Here is a 6,000-nt window from a genome sequence, read left to right as displayed (position 1 = left end):
ATATTGACACAGCCGGGACACATCTGTGCCACAGTGTATCACACAATAACAATGAAGATCTTTTGACGTCATTCTCGAAGGTACATGCTACAAAAACCTGATAACTGCGGGAAACTGCTGTGGTCAGCTATAACAGAGCGGCGCAGAGGGATAGTGTTAGGCGCATAATCAATAAATTAATGAATGAAAAGCATCCTCTGCTCGATGACAATTCCAGCTTTCAGAGTGTGCACTGCCACTGCCAGAATTTCGCTAGAACAGTGCTCCATTCTTCGCATGACATATAGATGAGTCTTCTGCGTCCTTCCACTCAGTGGTATCTGAAATAGATACACCCGCCACATATATACATTTGAGGAAACACAGGTTCGAAGTTATGGAAGAATGTTTTGCTGTTCTCTGTCGGTCTGTTATGACATGATTCGCAAAGTCACTTGCCTGAGCTGGGAATACACTGCCGAAAGTGAGAGAAATCAGTTGTGGCGTGTACCATGCACATGACGCCTTGCAGCTATTCCCCATGATGTGTCACACAGCAGGGTCCTCCGGTGAAATGAACAGCTGTGAATGACATGTGGATCAGTATGTTGGAGACAGCATTTCGACACAGACACAGTTTCCTATTATTAGAACAAGCACCACAAAAGATGATTAACCTCAGAGAGAAGCAAGCGATAAAGATTTGCCGTGGACTCGATGGGCTGAACGGCTTCTGTCGGCAAGTGAATGATGTCACACGTCTCTGCCGTCCCTCTGCCTGACTCTGTGACAGAGTGGTTGAGGGATAAAAATAATGGCTCTCTTTTAATCCTCCCTTCCACTTTGGACTACCTGTAGCACCGCACCTCCTGGCTGTGGGGATGGTTCTCAGCGAGTGAGGGTTTCATTCGGAGTCACTTCATCTGGGAGTTGGGACTCAGATGTTAACTGATGCCCGATTGCAGCAAAGAAGCCGACGCCTCGGAAACAAAAGCCTTTCAGCGGGATTGTTCTCCGAAGATTGATTCTGATCATCAAATGGGCAGCACAAAAATGCACTTACTGGTATTTTACTGAGGGAAGTGAGTCCACAGCTCATTCCTTTCTTTCCTACCAGCTCAGCATCTTTCTCTCTCTCTCAAATAAATGATATTTGGAGGAAGTTTGCAATCAAAGTTGCTGAGTTCCAGCGGCGTTCTTGCACCTGGCTGTGCCCGGGAGAGGAAGCTTCAGAGCATATCCGCATTTACAACCCCTCATAAATGCCTGTAAGTGGAGAGAAATGGCTGAATACTCTGCCAATAGAGACAGCTCAGTCCACAGGTATGAGATAAACAGCACCGTCCCGGTGGGGACATTCTGCAGATCAGACACAGTCCACCTTATCATTCAGATCATACCAGAGTGAGAGCGCTAGAGAAGGCCGATCGGTCACTCGTACCTGTGCCAACTCGGGAGTTACAAAAGATTGGTGAAAGTGGAAAGTGGATTTGTTTACATTTCAAGTGTTTTCGTGAAGCAGGAAGCAGAAGAAGATACACTGAGAAGCGATTGAGATCTGACTACAGGAACAGCAAATAAGTTGTACGGTGCAGAGGAGAGCTTTGAAGTATTTAATTCTGGTTTATGGGGCGATCATGGTTTCACTAGGCCACGCTGCTACAGAAGAAACTATGTCAGTGTCTCTCAACATTGTGATATCACAGACAATTGTCGCCGTTACACTGCAGGAAATTCTTTTTTCGAATGTGAGGGCAGTCTACATGTAAAGTAGCTTATATATCAAATCCGTTCACATAAATAATTCCACTGCACCTCAGTGTGTTGTATTGTCTACTTTCCATTTTATCTGTCATTGTGCCTGCACTGAAGGGGCTTTGCTCCTTCTGTGTGTCTTTTACAATCTGTGTGATGTTGGGCAGTTGTATTGACCCATCTTCTGACAGAACTTTCCACTTCACTTCAGCCCGCCCTAACTTCGCTATCTGATCCCATTCCCGTTGTTTAGGTGTTAAGCGCTCGTCTCAGATCCAGCCTGCCCTCACCCAAAATAAATGGAAGACTCAGTCACACTGTGATCACTGCAATCAAGGGATATCTTCACACCAACGTTTTTGACAATTCCAAAGATATAGTTAGGAATGCAGATGCTGAAGATCCGAGTTGGTAGTGTGATGCTGGAAAAACACAGCAGATCAGGGAGTATTCGAGGAGCAGGAGAATTCAGTTTTCAGGCTTAAGCCCTTCCTCAGGAAAAGATTTATGAGTTGGGGCTGAGACATAAATACAAGTGGTGTGGGGTTGAGGGGAAATAGCTAGAAAGCAATAGATGGATGAATATGAGGGAGAACATAATAGGATAGAAGTGGCAGTGATGGAATGGGTCGAGAGGGCGGTGGCAAGTTGAAGGCTTGAATTTGGGGGAGGGTAAATGACGAAACTGTTCGAATTCACATTTATCCCGTGTGCTGTTCGAGGACCTAAGCCAGAATGTGTAGCGTTCCTCCTCCAGGCGTTGGGTAGTAAAGGTTTGGCAGTGGAGGAGGTCCGGGACCTGCATGTCTTTCACGGGGGGGGAGGGAGAGCTGAAGTGTTCAGCCACGAGACGGTGAAGTTCGTGGGTGCAGGTTTCCCAAAGATGTTCTCGGAAATGATATGCAGGAAGGTGTCCTGTCTCCCTGATGTAGAGGAGACCACACTGGGGGCAACGGATGCAGGAGATGACATTAGTAGCTGTACAGGTGAATTTCTAACGGATTTGGAATGATCCCTACTGGCTTTGGTTGGAGATGAGGGGAGTGGTGTGGGTGCTAGTTTCATCCCTCCTTTCGTGGCAGTGAAACATGCCACTAGAGGATTGTGGTCTGGTAGAGGGAAGTGTGGACATGTAGAGCGGGTCGTGGAGGGAATGGTCTTTTTGGAATGCTGGCAGGGCTGGGTAACAAAATATATCTCTGGTGTTGGTGTCTATTTGGAGGTGGCATCAGTGGCAGGATATGATGCGTTTAATGCGGAGGTTGGTTAGGTGGAAGATGAGCACCAGGAGGTTCTGTCTTTGTTGCGTTGAGTGGCGTGGGGTTCAAGGGTCTTGGTGTGTGAAGTGGAGGAGATGCACTGGACGGCGTTGTCAACCACGTGGGAAGGCAATTTATGATGGTGCAAGAAGGACACCAAGTGTATCTTTCTGAGGTTTAATTGGTCATCCTCGGAACACATTTGGTGGAGGCGGAGGAATTGGGAAAAAGGAATGGCGTTTTAACATGTAATAAGGTTGGAGGAGATGTCGTCTAGATACCTGTGGGAGTAGGTGAGCTTGTAGTATATGTCTGTAATTAGTCAGTCGCCAGAGACGGTGATGGAGAGGTCCATGAAGGTGAGGGAAGTTGCCAAGATGATCCGGGTAAATTTGAGGTCGGCGTGGAAGCTTTTGGTAAAGTTGGTGAGCTATTCAAGCTCCTCGTTGGAGCACCAAGTGGCGCCAATGCATTCATCGATGTAGCGGAGGAACAGGCGGAGGATAGTGCCTGTGTAACTGCGAAAGATGGACAGTTTCGCGTATCTGACAAACAGGCAGGCATACCAAGGTCCCATGCGGATGCCCATGGCTACCCGTTTCGATGGAGGAAGTGGGAAGATTGGAAAGATAAGTTGTTGATTGTGAGGACTAGTTCAGTCAGGTGGATGAGGATGTCTGTGGAAAGGTACTGGTTGGGATGGTGTGAGATTAAGAAATGGAAGGCTTGCAGACTTCTGCCATGGCAGATGGATTTGTACAGGGACTGGATGTACATGGTGAAGATGACACGTTGGGGGCCAGGGAAACGAAATTCATGGAGGAGGTGAAGTGCATAGGGGTGTCACGAATATTAATGCACATTTCCTGGACTGGGTAAGTAAGATTGTGACGAGGTAGGAAGAGATGATTCAGATGGGACAGGCGGAGGCTGAGACAATAGGTCGATTGGGGCAATCGGGTTTGTGAATCAAAGGAAGGAGGTAGACTCGGGGAGTGCACGGTTCACGGACAATGAGGTTGGAGGTTGTGGATGAGAGAGGCCCAGAGGTGATGAGATTGTGGATAGTCTGGGAGATGATGGTTTGGTGATGGGAGGAGAGTTTGTGATCGGGGTCAGTAGGAGGAGGTTCCTGCGAGTTGGCACCTGGCTTCAGCTTTGTCCCTCTGCCCGACTCACGAGCCTAATTCCTGATGAATGGCTTATGCCTAAGTCGTCCATTCTCCTACTAGTCGGATATTGCCTGACCTGCTGTGCTTTTCCAGTACAACACTCTTTACTCATTCATTATTATTGTCTCATTTCGCACTATCAGGTACACGCTGTCTGTTTGATGGTCGAGAACACTGTTCTCATGAACTATGACAAAATCTGCCAATTTGAAACAAAAACAGAAATTGCTGTAAAATCACAGGTGAGCAGGCACCATCTGTGCAGATGAATCACAGTTAACGTTTCACATCCACTGGGTCCGTCTCTCCACAGATGCTGCAAGACGTCCTGAAATTTTATAGCATCGACTGTTTTTGTTTGATTTTCAACATCGGCAATTTTTTCATTTACGTTTTCTTCTTTTCTGCCAATATGATTTGACTAAAGATTACGTTAAATGTTTTAAATATGACTGCGATGGAATGGCCAGACTTTACCAGCCCGCTACTTTTATTTGGTTCACATGACCAATGCCTTGCCACTTGTTCACCGCACCCTACAGCTGCACTGCATATAAATTGACAAAATTGTGGCATTCTCTCGGATTGATAATCAGGAGTGAGATTGTTTGAAATTGTTCAAAACGTAAGATAAACTGAGAGAATACGGGATATTAAACGGGAAACTGAAAGGGAAAGAGAGAACAGTGAATGACAATTTTTTGACAAAACTGAAATGTAATTGCTCCAGATTCAGAAAGTGTTTTCATCCACAAACATATGACAATATGGAATGTAATTTTTAGGACAGCCAATGCAAGCAGATTGCAAAATCTTAGTTTTAAAGTTTTGCTGCAACTGTTTCGCTTTTAATGAACGCACACATGGGATTCAGTGCTGTAATGATCCCCTAAACTGGAGAAGGAAATCCTTGCCTTCAAGAATACGTCCGGAATGTTCACTGATTCATCCCAGTAATGGCAGGACTGTCCTCTGGAAGCGTATGATTAAAATCATTCAATGTTCCATGGAGTTTCGAATGAGTGGTGAAGGGAATGTCTCCATTCACAAATTAATCATTCAGTAAAATTTAATACAGGGATCCATGAAATGATGAACACATTGAAAAAGAACATGGACATACGATACACAATAGCTACGACAATTACTATGTGAAAACTGTTGATTTCAGATCCACGGTGGCCTTTGGTGATGACATTTACTGTCCAGAACCAGTCTGCACTGGAATGACTGGAGACACACTATGAAGTATTTGAATTTGAGTCGCCTTTAGAAATAGTTGAGGCTCACTCAGGGCACGGGGAGTTAGAGATGCTGGCCTTACAAACCTTTCAAACATTTCGTGGAAGAATAAAGGGAGTGATAGATAATTTTCGATCCTATGGAAATGATGTTCATGGACTGGATAGATAATAATTTACCTTATTGGAGTTTATACATAGTGACGTCATATTTAAAAAGCAAAGAGTTCATAGCGTAACTGTAAAATCTTCAGGTCACCCTCAGTGGGAGCATTGTGTGTAATCCTTGTCCTCATGCTCCACCAAAAACATGTAAAGAGATTAGAAAGGACACCGACGCTGTTTCCTGGATAGCAAGATATTAGAAAGCCAAGTGACGTTGTTTACTGAGACATAAAAATATCAGAAAGGATGCAAACGGGATTATGGAAAGAATGAGGGAGTTTATTCACGAGATCTGGAAATGCTGAAGCAGAAACATACAAGTTTGAAGTCAACAAATGAGATTTTCACATAACTTGAGGTTTGAATGACTAAATCAGGGAAATCTCCTCTTTCGAGTGAATCAATAACTTTAGTTAGAGCTGCAAAACC

The sequence above is a fragment of the Hemiscyllium ocellatum genome, unplaced genomic scaffold (genome assembly GCF_020745735.1).
Source record: "Hemiscyllium ocellatum isolate sHemOce1 unplaced genomic scaffold, sHemOce1.pat.X.cur. scaffold_402_pat_ctg1, whole genome shotgun sequence".
NCBI lineage: Eukaryota > Metazoa > Chordata > Chondrichthyes > Orectolobiformes > Hemiscylliidae > Hemiscyllium > Hemiscyllium ocellatum.
This window is presented reverse-complemented; position numbering follows the sequence as displayed.